The sequence below is a fragment of the Mytilus galloprovincialis genome, chromosome 3 (genome assembly GCF_965363235.1).
Source record: "Mytilus galloprovincialis chromosome 3, xbMytGall1.hap1.1, whole genome shotgun sequence".
In the NCBI taxonomy this organism is placed as follows: Eukaryota; Metazoa; Mollusca; class Bivalvia; order Mytilida; family Mytilidae; genus Mytilus; species Mytilus galloprovincialis.
In genome coordinates this window covers 40,106,507-40,127,599 of record NC_134840.1, presented here as the reverse complement: position 1 = coordinate 40,127,599, position 21,093 = coordinate 40,106,507, and the positions used below count along the sequence as shown (strand labels likewise).

General features: G+C 35.6%; 1 long non-coding RNA gene across 1 annotated transcript; it reads left to right on the top strand.

Annotated features, from left to right (window-relative positions):
* Nucleotides 1–1,511: 1,511 nt before the first annotated feature.
* LOC143067921 (uncharacterized) lies at nucleotides 1,512–19,786 on the top strand. The gene is made up of 2 exons (XR_012976065.1): nucleotides 1,512–1,646; nucleotides 19,654–19,786. It is a non-coding gene; the product is annotated as an uncharacterized LOC143067921 (long non-coding RNA).
* The last annotated feature ends 1,307 nt before the right edge of the window (nucleotides 19,787–21,093 follow it).

The window sequence follows — 21,093 nt, the reverse complement described above, 5'->3', positions numbered from 1 at the left end:
TTGACCCCAAAAAAAACCATGTTTGCATACTTTTCTCTTACCATTAATGGTACAAAGAGCAATAACTCGACAATTATTCACACCACTATAGGTTACAAGAGCGCAATTATTCGTAATGCATTTTCCATAGGGTACCACTAGTGTTCCGTATTTTTTTCTCGAAGACTACACAAACTAGCGAAAAACGGGTGGTAGTTCCTGTTACTAGAAATGCCAGTGTTGCATTACAACCAAAAAAAAATATAGGGTCATGCGGCTCAAATTGCCTTAAAATGCAGTTGAAAAAAATCGTCTACTTTTTTCGCTTAATGAAAAAGGCATATTTTTAATGGCTCCGACGTGCAGAAATTGAAGATATTTTCTATACTTCGTAAAATGTGAATATGATTTTCGGCAATTTTTAAACGTAATTAGATAAGCTTTCGATTAAATGTAAATCCAATCCTGTATCAACCAATCAGAAGCCGTATAGGATTCTATTCTGAGTACCATCTTGCCGGTTAAATGTAAACAAGTAATTGCGCTCTTGTAACCTATACACTTAGGAAAGAAATTCATTTACAACTGATGCATTTGAATAAATAATTCAGTGATAATGGATCATAATGCTTCTGAATTAGAAGCTCTTCCGAGAAATGAGTTTTATTGTTATCATTTTTTATTTAATTTATACTAACGTATGAGGATTTTAGATAATTATATTAAGCATCCTTGCATTATTGACCAGTTAATTTAATAGATAACAAGAACAAATTTACCATGTCATATCTAAAATAAACTAACCAATTTCTGTAGCTTTAGTTAATTCAAAACAAATCAGATATTTATCATGAAAATTGTCATTCTTTTATTTTGTATTAAACGTCAGCTATATGTTTATATATATTTGTGAAGTCCTTTATTCATTTAAAAAATTGTCACGTTTGAATAACCCTATAGTTCAGTAGTAACGTTTATTTATAGACTAGAGGAAATTCCACTTCAAAATCGAAAATACAAACTTTTTAAAATTTGTTAGAAATGGCTACATTGAGGGTAAGGCCGTAAATAATATAATATAACATGAGGCAGTCATACCAATTTGTTTCAACCTGTTATTTTAAGCTGATAGGTGAACTAGATTTTTTAAGTTTGATATCAGGTTTCACTTTTATCAACTCTGTATTGACTTTGACGTACCGTTAAGTTTCTGTTTATTGGTTCTAAATTTGAGGGAGTAATTGGTGGTCTGACACCTTCCATGAGCAACATGACGACACCTATGTTTTCTTACAACTTTTAAAATGAGAAACATGGACGAACAGAGAAAGTAAAGGTAATAATTTTTATTATCTCCCTTAGTTTACTGATTTATATGGATATACCTCAGTAGACTGAACCAGAAAAACTAACATTTATAAAAGAGAGCACATGCCACAATGAATCTCTAATTAATGTACAACTTTTTTTTACACAATTACTTCATAACGACCATGAATTATTAATCATAACAAAAATAAATCAGGAAAATTCTATTTTGTAGAATATAAACTGGGAAAGCATCATTGCCTTAAGTATACGAGTACTGTTCCTTGGTTTCTTGGATATAATTTTCAGATTTAGCTACCAATACCTTGGATGGGTATCGTATATTGTACGATGTTTGGGTAAGTGTTAAAATTAATCGAATATCACCTATATCAATATTATACTTCAGAAGTGAATGAAAATAACAATATTTGTAAATTTATTACAATATCTAAATATTAAGCATATGATTTTCTAACACTTTCTTGACTCATCTTTAAACTAAAACACCTCTCTTCAAGTTTACAATTTTTATTCGGAAAATAATTTTGAGTAATGAAGTGTTTAATAGAAATGTTAAAAAAAAACCGGAAAGCAATGAATTAATTCACATGAAAAAACGTTAAGTCCCTAATCATGGGCCTTGCTCATTGTTGAAGGCCGTACGGTGACCTATAGCTGTTCATTTCTGTGGCATTTGGTCTTTTGTAGCCAGTTATCTAATTGACAATCATACCACATCTGAATATTTTTTATATATAGAAAAAGCAAATTAGCCAAAATGAAAGACACGAATACACAAAACAATAGCACAATAACACAGTGACAGAATGTACAAGTATATAGCTGCGTAATATGTATCAAAGAAAGACAAAAAGGCATATGTTTGAATGCTTTTACACTAGGTATTTTTGGAACCCCTTACATATTGCTGTTCGTTGTTAGCCAAGGCTCCGTGTTACCATAGAGCAGACAACAGCCGAAGTCCACCAATGGGTATTCAATTCAGCGAGAAACTCCCGCATCCGTAGGAGTCCTTCATCTGGCCCCTAAACAAATATGTTACTAGTTCAGTGATAATGGACGTCATACTAAACTCCGAATTATACACAAGAAACTAAGATTTAAAATCATACAAGACTAACATATGCCAGAGGCTTCTGCTTCTGCAAAAATGCTGCGGGGTTAAACATGCTGTTTGAAATCTCATCCTACCTCTATACCTCTAGCCAAAGTAAAAAAAAACAAACATACAACAATACGCATAATATAACTCAATTAAAGAGAAGTCCGAATAATATGTTAGAATAGGTAACAAAAGAAACTAAACAAAATGACAATAATACATACATTAACAAATGACTTCTAGCGGTTACTGACTAACCAGCCTCAGACCTCAACTAAACTGATTGAAAGATTAAGTCTTTGTCCTTGTACCGATGATAAAATTTAGTAAATCTTATGACTAGTTTGTGATAACGAAAACCCTGGTGTAACAATTTTTCAGTAATACATCAATAAACTCACAATAGATACCAGTAAATTTCTCTCGCTAAACTATAATACGCTGTTACATACACGAGCGAATCGTACAAGTTGACATATATAAACACCATAAGATGGTGACAAGGGTACGTCACCATCTAAAAATGGATAATTAACGATATGACTTGAATTCCGATGCAAATATCCTATAAGTGAATCAAAATTAAAGCCAAACTATGCGATTTTTAATGACCTGACAACAGTATCGTAACTATATCCCTCCTTAATAAGTCTGTTTAAAGGTTTTGTTAGCTTTTGAGGTAAATACTGTAATGTTTGTTTTTTGTCAAGAATACTATCATAAAAGTTTGGATGTGAAATACCTGAACGTATAAGATGTCTGCATGTTATATTTGCGAATGATGTCCTTGTACCGATGATAAAATTTAGTAAATCTTATGACTAGTTTGTGATAACGAAAACCCTGGTGTAACAATTTTTCAGTATTATACATCAATAAACTCACAATAGATACCAGTAAATTTCTCTCGCTAAACTATAATACGCTGTTACATACACGAGCGAATCGTTTTAGGAACATATATAAACACCATAAGATGGTGACAAGGGTACATCACCATCTAAAAATGGATAATTTACGATATGACTTTAATTCCGATGCAAATATCCTATAAGTGAATCAAAATTAAAGCCAAACTATGCGATTTTTAATGACCTGACAACAGTATCGTAACTATATCCCTCCTTAATAAGTCTGTTTAAAGGTTTTGTTAGCTTTTAAGGTAAATACTGTAATGTTTGTTTTTTTGTAAAGAATACTATCATAAAAGTTTGGATGTGAAATACCTGAACGTATAAGATGTCTGCATGTTATATTTGCGAACAATGTCCTGGTACCGATGATAAAATTTAGTAAATCTTATGACTAGTTTGTGATAACGAAAACCCTAGTGTAACAATTTTTCAGTAATACATCAATAAACTCACAATAGATACCAGTAAATTTATCTCGCTAAACTATAATACGCTGTTACATACACGAGCAAATCGTACAAGTTGACATATATAAACACCATAAGATGGTGACAAGGGTACGTCACCATCTAAAAATGGATAATTAACGATAGGAAATGAAAAATCATCTCTTTTATCATTTTTTTTGTATTAATTAAGCTTCCCGTTAATGACATATATATCAAGATCGAGGAAAGGACAGTGGTCATTGTTAGTATTAGCCTTATCTAAAGTTAGTTCAACAGGATACATTTCTTTAGTATACATACTGAAGTCGTCATTATTGAGAACCAAAAGAAGGACCAAAGATACCAGATGGATAGTCAAACTCATAGATTGAAAATAAACTGACAACAACAAAGTGAAAAATAAAAAGACAAACAGACAAATAATAGTACAGAAGACACAACATAGAAAACTAAAAACTAAACAACATGACCCCACAACAAAAACTGGGGGTTATCTCAGGTGCTCCGGAAGGGTAAGCAAATCCTGCTGCACATGTGGTACCGTCGTGTTACTTATGTTATTACAAATCCGGTAAATAGTATAATGCGGTAGGTCACACTCGTGAAAAGGGAAGGGCATTGTAGTTATGACTTTAGGAACATATCCGATATCATCTCTGATACGGTTACTTCGTAACGGTCAGCCAAATTGTGATGGCGTCCGTAAAATTTATGAAGGGATGATTTCAACCTCACCTATATCATCTAAATATCTAAAAGGATTGTTAAATTTTTGAATCAAATGTCGATACTAATGCAATTTGGATGTAACAATTTTTTTTCATTGTCTAAAAGTTGCCGTCAAATCCACAGTTGACCAGGCGTAACTAAGGAGGGACCCGCCATTTTGAAATGACTGAATCAACATATGTTCGATTAATACTATATAATCGAAAATAAAACAACACCTACCTCGAATTTGGCGTTTTAATGTAATTTTATCCGAATTTGAAGCGTACGGGTAACGTGATAACCTCCAGTTTGTAAGTTTTCATTTGTATGACGTCACGTTTAGCCATGACGTCTTTGTGCTAAAATAATTCATTAAATTTCGCGGATTTTTTTCTTTTTGTCAAATTTTGACGTTTTTTTAAGTTTTATCGTACTTTTCTTTTTGTAATGCATTAGAATAGGAATAACAGTACTGTAGTTGAAGAGTTGCCACCATCAATTTTGATTTGACGGTGGCAACTCTTCAACTACAGTACTGTTATTCCTTAATTCGATGGATCTTTGCTGATTTAATAATAAATTGTAACTCATAACAATACAAAAACAGGTCTGCAATATGCGGTGCACACTTAGTCCCCAGTGGAATTCCGATAACTTGACGATATGCAGAATCTCCAAAGCGAACAAAAATGTTATCTAGTAAAAAGTCAAGGACATATAAAGTATTAAAGCATGCTACTGAAAAATGACCTAAAAGAGTTTGCACATATATATTCGCAATCTGACCTTTTAAATGCCCATTTAATTAGATTTGTGAATTTTTGTTTTGTCTTTATAAGAATATAAGACAAAGTGGTATTTAAGGTAGAAAAATCAAAACTTTGAACAGATTCAAATCATGGACGTCAAGTTGGTTACTTATTCCCTATTCCCTATTCGTTACCTATTCCCTATTCCCTATTCGTTACCTATTCCCTATTCCCTATTCGATACCTATTCCCTATTCCCTATTCGTTACCTATTCCCTATTCCCTATTCGTTACCTATTCCCTATTCCCAATTCGTTACCTATTCGTTACCTATTCCCTATTCCCTATTCGTTACCTATTCGTTACCTATTCCCTAGTCCCTATTCGTTACCTATTCGTTACTTATTCCCTATTCCCTATCGTTACCTATTCGTTACTTATTTCCTATTCCTTATTCGTTACTTATTCGATTTTTAATATCCTTCTCCCTTTTTAATTGTTTATACTCTTATATCTGGTAATAGTTTTAAATTTTTTGAGGTAAAATGATCTTTTTATGACCTATTTATATGTGTTTGTGCTCCATCGATCCTTTTACTTTATGTTCGATACTCATTTGTTCCTTATTTGATTTTTATACGTTCTACCTTTTAACTGCTTTATGTCCGTATGTTTGGATATGGATCTTGGTTCGAAGGGATGAAATCACCGTGTTAGCGCTTGCATATAAAAAAAATAAGTGGTATGATTGCCAATGAGACAACACCCCACAATAGACCAAAATGACAGAGAAACTATCAACTATAGGTCAATGTACGGCCTTCAACAAGGAGCATAGCCCAAACCGTGAAGTCACCTATAAACGGCCCAGACATGACAATTTCAAAAAATTCAAACAACAAAACTAACGGCCGTATTTCATATAAAAAAAAAATAAACGGAAAACAAATATGTAACACAAAAACAAACGATAACTACTTAATTTCAGGCTCTTGTCTAGGGACAGGCACATACTAACATAATATGGTGGGGTTAAACATGTTAGCAGGGTGTACATCGTTTCGGAGCATGCTATTACTTTCTTTAATTCGTTCCATCACTCGCTTATAATTCGCTTATAATACTTGTATTATATATACGTTGCACCTTTTAAAACATGATTTTCAATTGTTTTGTTGTCTCTGGTGGTAGATTTGGGTTCTTAGAGGTGATATAACTCTATAAGCGCATATGTACCCGTTCCAGCTCTCGGATAATACCCTGTTAAATATTCGTTACTTATTCGCTTTTAATACGATTGTTGTACGTTGCACCTTTTAGAAAAGGATTTTCAATTGTGTTCATATCTCTGGTGGTAATAATGTGTTCTTATAGATGAAATGACCCTATTAGCGCGCATGTACCCGTTCCAGCGCTCGGTTAATACCCTGTTACCTATCCGTTACCTATTCGTTACCTATTCACTTATAATACGTTTGTTGTACGTTGCACCTTTTAGAAAAGGATTTCCACTTGTGTTCATGTCTCTGGTGGTAACAATGTGTAATTAGAGATGAAATGACCCTATTAGCGTGCATGTACCCGTTCCAGCGCTCGGTTAATACCCTGTTACCTATTCGTTACTTATTCGCTTTTAATACGTTTGTTGTACCTTTAAGAAACGGATTTTCAATTGTGTTTATATCTCTGGTGGTAATAATGTGTTCTTATAGATGAAATACCCCTAATAGCGCGTATGTACCCGTTCCAGCGCTCCGATACTACCCGGTTACTTATTCGTTCCTTATTCACTTTTAATGCGCAGGGTATACGTTGCACCTTGAAATAAATCGTTTTTTAATTGTGTTAGCGTCTCTTGTGGTAACAATGTGTTCTTAGAGATGAAATGACCCTATAAGCGCGCATGTACCAGTTCCAGCGTTCGGTTAATACCCTGTTTCATACTCGTTACCTATTTACTTATAATACGTTTGTTGTACGTTGCACCTTTTAGAAAAGGATTGTCAATTGTGTCCATGTCTCTGGTGGTAACAATGTCTTCTTAGAGATGAAATGACTCTATTAGCGTGCATACCCGTTCCAGCGCTCGGTTAATACCCTGTTACCTATTCGTTACCTATTTACTTATAATACGTTTGTTGTATGTTGCACCTTTTAGAAAAGGATTTTCAATTGTGTCCATGTCTCTGGTGGTAACAATGTGTTCTTAGAGATGAAATGACCCTATTAGCGTGCATGTACCTGTTCCAACGCTCGGTTAATACCCTGTTACCTATTCGTTACCTATTCACGTATTATACGTTTGTTGTACGTTGCACCTTTTAGAAAAGGATTTTCACTTGTGTCCATGTCTCTGGTGGTAACAATGTGTTATTAGAGATGAAATGACCCTATTAGCGTGCATGAACCTGTTCCAACGCTCGGTTAATACCCTGTTACCTATTCGTTACTTATTCGCTCTAAATACGTTTGTTGTACGTTGCACCTTTAAGAAACGGATTTTCACTTGTGTTCTTGTCTCTGGTGGTAACAATGTGTAATTAGAGATGAAATGACCCTATTAGCGTGCATGAACCCGTTCCAGCGTTCGGTTAATACCCTGTTACCTATTCGTTACTTATTCGCTTTAAATACGTTTGTTGTACGTTGCACCTTTAAGAAACGGATTTTCAATTGCGTTCATATCTCTGGTGGTAATAATGTGTTCTTATAGATGAAATACCCCTATTAGCGCGTATGTACCCGTTCCAGCGCTCGGATAATACCCGGTTACTTATTCGTTCCTTATTCGCTTTTAATGCGCAGGGTATACGTTGCACCTTGAAATAAATCGTTTTTTAATTGTGTCCATGTCTCTGGTGGTAACAATGTCTTCTTAGAGATGAAATGACTCTATTAGCGTGCATACCCGTTCCAGCGCTCGGTTAATACCCTGTTACCTTTTCGTTACCTATTTACTTATAATACGTTTGTTGTATGTTGCACCTTTTAGAAAAGGATTTTCAATTGTGTCCATGTCTCTGGTGGTAACAATGTGTTCTTAGAGATGAAATGACCCTATTAGCGTGCATGTACCTGTTCCAACGCTCGGTTAATACCCTGTTACCTATTCGTTACCTATTCACGTATTATACGTTTGTTGTACGTTGCACCTTTTAGAAAAGGATTTTCACTTGTGTCCATGTCTCTGGTGGTAACAATGTGTTATTAGAGATGAAATGACCCTATTAGCGTGCATGAACCTGTTCCAACGCTCGGTTAATACCCTGTTACCTATTCGTTACTTATTCGCTCTAAATACGTTTGTTGTACGTTGCACCTTTAAGAAACGGATTTTCACTTGTGTTCTTGTCTCTGGTGGTAACAATGTGTAATTAGAGATGAAATGACCCTATTAGCGTGCATGAACCCGTTCCAGCGTTCGGTTAATACCCTGTTACCTATTCGTTACTTATTCGCTTTAAATACGTTTGTTGTACGTTGCACCTTTAAGAAACGGATTTTCAATTGCGTTCATATCTCTGGTGGTAATAATGTGTTCTTATAGATGAAATACCCCTATTAGCGCGTATGTACCCGTTCCAGCGCTCGGATAATACCCGGTTACTTATTCGTTCCTTATTCGCTTTTAATGCGCAGGGTATACGTTGCACCTTGAAATAAATCGTTTTTTAATTGTGTTTGTGTCTCTGGTGGTAACAATATTAATGTGTTCTTAGAGATGAAATGACCATATTAGCGCGCATGTACCCGTTCCAGCGCTAGGTTAATACCCTGTTACCTATTCGTTACCTATTCGTTACCTATTCACTTATAATACGTTTGTTATTCGTTGCACCTTTTAGAAAAGGATTTTCTATTGTGTCCATGTCTCTGGTGGTAACAATGTGTTCTTAGAGATGAAATGACTCTATAAGAGTGCATGTACCCGTTCCAACGATCGGATAATACCCTGTTACTTATTCGTTCCTTATTCGCTTTTAATGCGCGAGATAAGTATACGTTGCACCTTGAAATAAATCGTTTTTTTAATTGTGTTCATGTCTCTGGTGGTAACAATGTGCTCTTAGAGACGAAATGACCCTATTAGAGCGCTTGTACCCGTTCCAGCGCTCGGTTAATACCCTGTTACGTATTCGTTACCTATTCACTCATTATACGTTTGTTGTACGTTGAACCTTTTAGAAAAGGATTTTCAATTGTGTCCATGTCTCTGGTGGTAACAATGTGTTCTTAGAGATTAAATGACCCTATTAGCGCCAATGTACCCGTTCCAGCGCTCGGTTAATACCCTGTTACCTATTTGTTACTTATTCGCTTTTAATACGTTTGTTGTACGTTGCACCTTTTAGAAAAGGATTTTCAATTGTGTTCATATCCCTGGTGTTAATAATGTGTTCTTATAGACGAAATACCCCTATTAGCGCGTATGTACCCGTTCCAGCGCTTGGATTATACCCGGTTCCTTATTTGCTTTTAATGCACAGGGTATTTGTTGCACCTTGAAATAAATCGTTTTTTAATTGTGTCCATGTCTCTGGTGGTAACAATGTCTTCTTAGAGATGAAATGACTCTATTAGCGTGCATATACCCGTTCCAGCGCTCGGTTAATACCCTGTTACCTATTCGTTACCTATTTACTTATAATACGTTTGTTGTACGTTGCACCTTTTAGAAAAGGATTTTCAATTGTGTCCATGTCTCTGGTGGTAACAATGTCTTCTTAGAGATGAAATGACTCTATTAGCGTGCATACCCGTTCCAGCGCTCGGTTAATACCCTGTTACCTATTCGTTACCTATTTACTTATAATACGTTTGTTGTACGTTGCACCTTTTAGAAAAGGATTTTCAATTGTGTCCATGTCTCTGGTGGTAACAATGTGTTCTTAGAGATGAAATGACCCTATTAGCGTGCATGTACCTGTTCCAACGCTCGGTTAATACCCTGTTACCTATTCGTTACCTATTCACGTATTATACGTTTGTTGTACGTTGCACCTTTTAGAAAAGGATTTTCACTTGTGTCCATGTCTCTGGTGGTAACAATGTGTAATTAGAGATGAAATGACCCTATTAGCGTGCATGAACCTGTTCCAACGCTCGGTTAATACCCTGTTACCTATTCGTTACTTATTCGCTTTAAATACGTTTGTTGTACGTTGCACCTTTAAGAAACGGATTTTCAATTGCGTTCATATCTCTCGTGGTAATAATGTGTTCTTATAGATGAAATACCCCTATTAACGCGTATGTACCCGTTCCAGCGCTCGGATAATACCCGGTTACTTATTCGTTCCTTATTCGCTTTTAATGCGCAGGGTATACGTTGCACCTTGAAATAAATCGTTTTTTAATTGTGTTTGTGTCTCTGGTGGTAACAATGTGTTCTTAAAGATGAAATGACCATATTAGCGCGCATGTACCCGTTCCAGCGCTAGGTTAATACCCTGTTACCTATTCGTTACCTATTCGTTACCTATTCACTTATAATACGTTTGTTATTCGTTGCACCTTTTAGAAAAGGATTTTCTATTGTGTCCATGTCTCTGGTGGTAACAATGTGTTCTTAGAGATGAAATGACTCTATAAGCGTGCATGTACCCGTTCCAACGATCGGATAATACCCTGTTACTTATTCGTTCCTTATTCGCTTTTAATGCGCGAGGTAAGTATACGTTGCACCTTGAAATAAATCGTTTTTTTAATTGTGTCCATGTCTCTGGTGGTAACAATGTGCTCTTAGAGACGAAATGACCCTATTAGAGCGCTTGTACCCGTTCCAGCGCTCGGTTAATACCCTGTTACGTATTCGTTACCTATTCACTCATAATACGTTTGTTGTACGTTGAACCTTTTAGAAAAGGATTTTCAATTGTGTCCATGTCTCTGGTGGTAACAATGTGTTCTTAGAGATTAAATGACCCTATTAGCGCCAATGTACCCGTTCCAGCGCTCGGTTAATACCCTGTTACCTATTTGTTACTTATTCGCTTTTAATACGTTTGTTGTACGTTGCACCTTTTAGAAAAGGATTTTCAATTGTGTTCATATCCCTGGTGTTAATAATGTGTTCTTATAGACGAAATACCCCTATTAGCGCGTATATACCCGTTCCAGCGCTTGGATTATACCCGGTTACTTATTTGCTTTTAATGCACAGGGTATTCGTTGCACCTTGAAATAAATCGTTTTTTAATTGTGTTCATGTCTCTGGTGGTAAAATGTGTTCTTAGAGATGAAATGACCCTATTAGCGCCCATGTACCCGTTACAGCGCTCGGTTAATACCCTGTTACCTATTCGTTACCTATTTACTTATAATACGTTTGTTGTACGTTGCACCTTTCAGAAAAGGATTTTCACTTGTGTTCATGTCTCTGGTGGTAACAATGTGTAATTAGAGATGAAATGACCCTATTAGCGCGCATGTACCCGTTCCAGCGATCGGTTAATACTCTGTTACCTATTCGTTACTTATTCGCTTATAATACGTTTGTTGTACGTTGCAGTTTTTAGGAAAAGATTTTCATTTGTTTTCATGTCTCTGGTGGTAACAATGTGTTCTTAGAAATGAAATAACCCTTTTAGCGCGTATGTACCCGTTCCAGCGCTCGGCTAATACCTTGTTACTCATTCGTTACTTCTTATTTCAAGGTGCAACGCATAGCACGCGTATTTAAAGCGAATAAGGAACGAATAAGTAAAAGGGTATCAGTCGAGCGCTGAAACGGGTACATATGTTCGATTAAGGTTATTTCACCTCTAAGAACCGACAGTTACCACCAGGGACACAAAAATATTTCTTTTTAAAGTGCAACGCATAGCACACGTTTTAAAAGCGAATAAGGAACGAATAAGTAACAGGGTATCAGTGTAGCGGTGAAATGGGTACATATGCGCTAATAGGGGTTTTTCAACTCAAAGAACACATAATTACCACCAGAGACGTGAAAGCAATCGATAATCGATTTATTGCAAGGTGCAACGTATACCACGCGTATTAAAAGCGAATAAGGAACGAATAAGTAACAGGGTATCAGTGTAGCGGTGAAATGGGTACATATGCGCTAATAGGGGTTTTTCAACTCAAAGAACACATAATTACCACCAGAGACGTGAAAGCAATCGATAATCGATTTATTGCAAGGTGCAACGTATACCACGCGTATTAAAAGCGAATAAGGAACGAATAAGTAACAGGGTATCAGTCGAGCGCTGAAACGGGTACATATGTTCTATTAGGGTTATTTCACCTCTAAAAACCGACAGTTACCACCAGAGACACAAACATATTTCTTTTTTTAAAGTGCAACGCATAACACACGTATAATTTTTAATTTAAACATATTTATTTATAGTGGATTGGGAAACAAGTTTTGCAACTTATATTTATCCCTTTCCACCCTTGCGGGTGCGAGTGCTGCCTTGTAGCGGCATCAGCCTACTGTTTTTCGAAATCTACAAGGGTGTCTTTAACGTGCAAGAGATATGGCTCTCTCTTAACACGGGTCAACCATTTATCGTCCCCTTCCGACGGACTATCATCGTTTCCTTAAGAACATACTCGCAAATGGTGTCAAGGGAGAGCCGAAAATTGAGTTCCTGAAATTTTCATCCCGAGCGGGAATCGAACCAGGAACCATTGTGTTAGTAGTCCGATGCACTAACCACTACAACACGTTTTATAAGCGAATAAGAAACGAATAAGTAACAGGGTATCAGTGTTGCGCTGACACGGGTTCATATGCGCTAATAGGGTTTTTTCACTTCAGAGAACACACAATTACCGACAGAGACATGAAAGCAATAGATAATCGATTTATTCCAAGGTGCAACGTATACCACGCGTATTATAAGCGAATAAGGAACGAATAAGTAAAAGGGTATCAGTCGAGCGCTGAAACGGGTACATATATTCTATTAGGGTTATTTCACCTCTAAGAACCGACAGTTACCACCAGAGACACAAAAATATTTCTTTTTTTAAAGTGCAACGCATAACACACGTTTTAAAAGCGAATAAGGAACGAATAAGTAACAGGGTATTAGTGTAGCGGTGAAATGGGTACATATGTGCTAATAGTTTTTTTTCAACTCAGAAAACACATAATTACCACCAGAGACATGAAAGCAATCGATAATCGTTTTATTTCAAGGTGCAACGTATACCACGCGTATTAAAAGCGATTAAGAAACGAATAACTTACATGGTATAAACCGAGCGCTGGAACGGGTACATACACGCTAATAGGGTTATTTCATCTCTAAGAACACATAGTTACCGCCAGAGACAAGAACACAATTGAAAATCATTTTCTAAAATGTTTATTTTTATACAAGCGCTAAAAGGTGATTTCACCTCTTCGAACCAAGAACCAGATCTTCGAACATACGAATATAAAACATTTAAAAGGTAGAACGTATAAAAATCAAATAATAAACAAATAAGTATCTAACATAAAGCAATAGGATCGGTTGAGCACAAACACATATAAATAGGTCATAAAAAGTTCATTTTACCTCAACAAATTTAGATCTATAACAAGAGATAAGAATATAAACAAAAGTGAACACGCTGAAATGTCTCGCTTTCTTTATTAATCATTGATATTATGTTGATAGTCTTAACATGTTTAACCCCGCCACATTATTTATGTATGTGCCTGTCCCAAGTCAGGAGCCTGTATATTCAGTGGTTGTCGTTTGTTTATGTGTTATATATTTGTTTTTCGTTCATTTTTTTACATAAATAAGGCCGTTAGTTTTCTCGTTTAAATTGTTTTACATTGTCTTATCGGGGCCTTGTATAGCTGACTATGCGGTATGGGCTTTGCTCATTATTGAAGGCCGTACGGTGACCTATGTCTGTGTCATTTTGGTCTTTTGTGGATAGTTGTCTCATTGGCAATCATACCACATCTTCTTTTTATATTAAGTATAAAGCTTTATAACAACTGTCACATAACTTAACATAAACCAAGATAACAAAGACCAATGAACCATGAAAATGAGGTCAAGGTCAGATGAAACATGCCAGACATACATGTACAGCTAACAATGCTTTCATACAACAAATATAGTTGACCTCTTACTTATAGTTTAAGAAAAATAGACCAAAACACAAAAACTTAACACTGAGCAATGAACCGTGAAAATGAGGTCGAGGTCAAATAAAACCTGCGCGACTGACATACAGATCATATAATATTTCCATACACCAAATATAGTTGACTTATAGCATATAGTATTAGATAAAAAGACCAAAGCTCAAAAACTTAACTTTGACCACTCAACCATGAAAATGAGGTCAAGGTCAGATGACATCTGCACGCTAGACATGTAACCTTACAATCATTCCAAACAACAAATATTGTAGATCTATTGTGTAAAGTATGAGAAAAAGAGACCAAAACACAAAAACTTAACTATAACCACTGAACCATGAAAATAAGTTCAAGGTCAGATGACACCTGCCAGTTGGACATGGACACCTTACAGTCCTTCCATACACCGAATATACTTGCCCTATTGCTTATAGTATCTGAGATATGGGCTTGACCACCAAAACTTAACCTTGTTCACTGATCCATGAAATGAGATCGAGGACATTTGACATGTGACTGACAGAAACTTCCTAACATGAGGCATTTATATACAAAGTATGAAGCATCCATGCCAGTTCTTCTATCTTTTAAAAAACAAAGTTTTTAAAAAGTTAGCTAACACCGCCGCCGCCGTAGCCGCCGCCGGATCACTATCCCTATGTCGAGCTTTCTGCAACAAAAGTTGCAGGCTCGACAAAAATTAAAAAGGGTGAGGATATCAAAAATTGAATAAGTAACGAATAAGGAATAAGTTACGAACAAGTAACGAATAGGGAATAGAGAATAAATAACGAATATGTAACACATAATAAGTAACGAATAGAAAACAAATAGGGAATAGGGAATAAGTTACGAATAGGTAACGCATAGGGAATAGGGAATAAGTAACGAATAGGTAACAAATAAGTAACAGGGTATTAACCGAGCGCTGGAACGGGTACATGCGCGCTAATAGGGTCATTTTATCTCTAGGAACACATTGTTACCACCAGAGACATGGACACAATTGAAAATCCTTTTCTAAAAGGTGAAACGTACAACAAACGTATTATAAGTCAATAGGTAACGAATAGGTAACGAATAGGTAACAGGGTATTAACCGAGCGCTGGAACGGGTACACGCGCGCTAATAGGTTCATTTCATCTCTACGAACACATTGTTACCACTAGAGACATGGACACAATTGAAAATCCTTTTCTAAAAGGTGCAACGTACAACAAACGTATTATAAGTGAATAGGTAACGAATGGTAAGAATAGGTAACAGGGTATTCACCGAGCGCTGGAACGGGTACATGCCCGCTAATAGGGTCATTTCATCTCTAAGAACACATTGTTACCACCAGAGACATGAACACAATTAAAAAACGATCAATTTCAAGGTGCAACGAATACCCTGTGCATTAAAAGCGAATAAGTCACCGGGTATTATCCGAGCGCTGGAACGGGTACATACACGCTAATAGGGGTATTTCATCTATAAGAACACATAATTACCACCAGGGATATGAACACAATTGAAAATCCTTTTCTAAAAGGTGCAACGTACAACAAACGTATTATCAGCGAATAAGTAACAAATAGGTAACAGGGTATTAACCGAGCGCTAGAACGGGTACATTGGCGCTAATAGGGTCATTTAATCTCTAAGAACACATTGTTACCACAAGAAACATGGACACAATTGAAAATCCTATTCTAAAAGGTGCAACGTACAACAAACGTATTATAAGTGAATAGGTAACGAATAGGTAACGAAAAGGTAACAGGGTATTAACCGAGCGCTGGAACGGGTACATACGCGCTAATAGGGTCATTTCATCTTGAAGAACACATTGTTACCACCAGAGACACGAACACAATTAAAAAAACGATTTATTTCAAGGTGCAACGTATACCCTGCGCATTAAAAGCGAATAAGGAACGAATAAGTAACCGGGTATTATCCGAGCGCTGGAACGGGTACATACACGCTAATAGGGGAATTTCATCTATAAGAACACATTATTACCACCAGGGATATGAACACAATTGAAAATCCTTTTCTAAAAGGGGCAACGTACAGCAAACGTATTATCAGCGAATAAGTAACGAATAGGTAACAGGGTATTAACCAAGCGTTAGAACAGGTACATTGGCGCTAATAGGGTCATTTAATCTCTAAGAACACATTGTTACCACAAGAAACATGGACACAATTGAAAATCCTTTTCTAAAAGGTGCAACGTACAACAAACGTATTATAAGTGAATAGGTAACGAGAACGTAACGAATAGGTAACGAATAGGTAACAGGGTATTAACCGAGCGCTGGAACGGGAACATACGCTCTAATAGGGTCATTTCATCTTTAAGAACACATTGTTACCACCAGAGACACGAACACAATTAAAAAACGATTTATTTCAAGGTGCAACGTATACCCTGCGCATAAAAAGCGAATAAGGAACGAAAAAGTAACCGGGTATTATCCGAGCGCTGGAGCGGGTACATACGCGCTAATAGGGGTATTTCATCTATAAGAACACATTATTACCACCAGAGATATGAACACAATTGAAATTCCGTTTCTTAAAGGTGCAACGTACAACAAACGTATTTAAAGCGAATAAGTAACGAATAGGTAACGAATAGGTAACGAAGAGGTAACATGGTATTAACCGAGCGCTGGAACGGGTACATGCACACTAATAGGGTCATTTCATCTTTAAGAACACATTGTTACCACCAGAGACGCTATATATGCACGCTAATAGAGTCTTTTCATCTCTAAGAAGACATTGTTACCACCAGAGACATGGACACTATTGAAAATCCTTTTCTAAAAGGTGCAACGTACAACAAACGTATTATAAGTGAATAGGTAACGAATAGGTAACAGGGTATTAACCGAGCGCTGGAATGGGTACATGCGCGCTAATAAGGTCATTTCATCTCTTAGAACACATTGTTACCACCAGAGACATGGACACAATTGAAAATCCTTTTCTAAAAGGTGCAACGTACAACAAACGTATTATAAGTGAATAGGTAACGAATAGGTAACAGGGTATTAACCGAGCGCTGGAACAGGTACATGCGCGCTAATAGGGTCATTTCATCTCTTAGAACACATTGTTACCACCAGAGACATGGACACAATTGAAAATCCTTTTCTAAAAGGTTAAACGTACAACAACCGTGTTATAAGTGAATTGGTAACGAATAGGTAACGAATAAGTAACGAATAAGTGACAGGGTATTATCCGAGCGCTGGAACGGGTACATACGCGCTAATAGGGGTATTTCATCTATAAGAACACATTATTACCACCAGAGATATGAACACAATTGAAAATCCTTTTCTAAAAGGTGCAACGTACAACAAAAGTATTAAAAGCGAATAAGTAACGAATATTTAACAGGTATTATCCGAGGGCTGGAACGAGTACATATGCGCTTATAGAGTTATATCACCTCTAAGAACCCAAATCTACCACCAGAGACAACAAAACAATTGAAAATCATGTTTTAAAAGGTGCAACGTATGATACACATATAAATAGGTCATAAAAAGATCGTTTTACCTCAACAAATCTAGAACTATTACCAGATATAAGAGTATAAAGAATTAAAAAGGGGGAAGAATATTAAAAATCGAATAAGTAACGAATAAGGAATAGGGAATAAGTAACGAATAGGTAACGATAGGGAATAGGGAAAAAGTAACGAATAGGTAACGAATAGGCAACGAATAGGTAACGAATAGGTAACGAATTGGAAATAGGGAATAGGTAACGAATAGGTAACGAATAGGGAATAGGGAATAGGTGACGAATAGGGAATAGGGAATAAGTAACCAACTTGACGTCCATTTCAAAATCACCAACATATACATGCAATTTATCAAGTACTTCAAACGAATTTTTGACATTTCGAGAGTAATTAAATCCACTATTTTCAAAGGCCTTGTTTGAACAATTTATTATCAGGTTTTTGATTGTACGGAAACGACAATTATGATGGTACAAGAATGATTACGTCAATAAAATTACCAAATAGATAGCACTGAACGAACTAAATTTATAAATATTTCAAATTAACAGAGTAAATTAGCTACAACAGAGACTGAGTATTTAAACATAGCGAACAATCGGCCGATAAAATGTAATAATAAGTTTTAACTAAGTATAATTGGAAGAACGTGGCTTGGTACTTTTACATCCCTAAAAAATTATGCAATTTAAATCTTCAACAAATCTATTTAATAGATGAGAAAGGTTAGGCAGCAACCATTTGATTTTCTGGGGGGGGGGGGGGGGGGGGGGGTGGCTATGGTTTTTTTTTCTGGACAAATTTTTTTTTTCGCCTGTGGCAAAAACAATCTATTTTTTTCGCGACAAGTCGAAAACAAGTCGAAAACAATTTTTTTCTTTCAATTTTAGCATTACATATGGTGGCAGCTGAGGGTGAAACAAACAAATTTTTTTCTCAGAATCAAAAACAAATTATTTTTTTGTCCAAAAACTGGAAACAAACGTTTTTTACCAAAAAAACCATACCCCCCTCCCCAGAAAATCAAATGGTTGCTGCCTTAAGAAATAGAAACAGAGACTGTAATAATAAGTAATATAACCTAAATGTGAAGCACACCCGATAAAGTTTTAAAATTGTGCTAGTTCATATCGCACATTATTATTTGCATTTAAAGCATATATTTGAACTCTCTGTTGTAATTAGCCATATAACCTATGTCATGTTTAACAATTTTTTAGAAAGTACAAGCCTCTTAACTGATGTTCGGTTTGAATTTTTTATTGTATAAATTTCAAGACTGTAATACTTTAATCTAAGAAGACTTAAAGATGATTCATTTAACATCATAATCTGACTGCGGTAAGATATCTGTTATCCGAAATATTTATAAATAATTACATTTATAATTACCTTTTTTTTTTTATTTATTTGGTGTTGTTGTGTACACTTGTTTAGGCGTTTATATAATTTATTTATTGTGTAAATGTGCGTTCTCGTGGGGGAAATCGTTGACTACTATTCAGACGTTATATATATATATATATATATATATATATATATCACATGGGTTCGAATCCCGGCGAGGGAAGAACCAAAAATTTGCGAAAGCAAATTTACAGATCTAACATTGTTGGGTTGATGTTTAGACGAGTTGTATATATATATATATATATATATATATATATATATATATATATATATATTGGACTACTTATCTTCAAGATTAATTTGTTTTTATTTTGATAAATTTATTAAGTACCAGTGCTAATACTTTGCTATTTTTATTTAAATTTCAGGACTCTTAACTCTTTTGATTGTTACTGGATTACCAAACAGCTGTTTGAAGACCGTCTTCAGGATTATGCTGGGAACTTCTAATATAACTATAGCATGGATGGTAACATCGTTGTTTATAAAGTGTGGAGAAACGCCAGAATACCCTGTGCATATTTTAATCATTCTTAAATTAGTGCAGATTAGTTTAGTTCTGTTTTATTATTGGTTTAATGAAGTTAACACATTTTATCGGTTTGCAGTGTATGTTTACCTCTTTTTCATCGGAGGAACGGTGTTACAAATTTCTCCGGATTGGATTTTTTACGTCCTAACTATAGTCACAATTTTAAGCCTTGTTTTGTTAAGCCTCCATGTGCTTGAGAATGGAATCTTGACTCCTGAACAGAAAAATCTTTACCGCCAACGTTTGATCGGATTTAACTTGGATGACATTATAAACTTATTCAATAGAAACGATTTTTGTACTTATTTAATAGTTCTATGTACTGTATGCCTAATTTACAACTGGCTTGTTCTTGACATTACTAGTAATCAAGATTTCGACCCGACTACATTGGTGATTTATACTACACTCGGCATGTGTTGTTGTTCTGTTATCTCCGTTATCGCATTTTCTACAATTTCAATTGTTATTTCAAAACATTTGTTTAAGTTCTGCATTTTCATTGTTAAAGGAAAATATGAATCCACACAAGAAGAGGTCGGGTTACATATAGTGAATATCACAGACGTATATTTATGTACAATAGACATGGTCGTCTTTGACATGCAACCACTAGATCGTGGTATCTTTTTGATCAGCAGAATTGTATTTCTTGTACTTTGTTCTACAGAATTGTGTTCAATCTTTGTAGAAGTGTCGAGTAACGAAGTGGCAGCAACACCAACATCAGGATTACACACCCTTAGAGTTATTGGCGTGCATATTGCATTTAGTATTGGATATGTGGCAATACTATATGAACTTTTAGTCCATTATTCCATGAAAGATTTGGGAATTTTTCTTTCAACAGTTTTATTCATTTGTAATTTCCTAAGAATACTTGCTTCATTTATTATATTTTGTCTCTATAAATTTAATGAGACTCGCCAGGAGTTTTGGGAAAACTTTGACGATGTGATATTTTACGTACGCATGACTTTGTCAACAATTCAAATAGTAGTTCTCATGCCTACAGCTTGTGTTGGTGTTTGGACAGTATTTTATGGATTCTACACATGGCTTGATTTATATCGATTATTAATGTTGTGCCTGTCCAATGTATTCTTAGGTATTAAAGTTTCTTTAGACACTTTTCGAGTAATGGCGTACACTGATATGTTAAAAGATGCATCACTTTCTCAGCTAAACAGGGATGACTGCAGTATTTGTTTGCATGAAATGATGAAAGGAAAAGTTACCCGCTGTGGTCATGTGTTTCACAAGATATGCCTAAGAA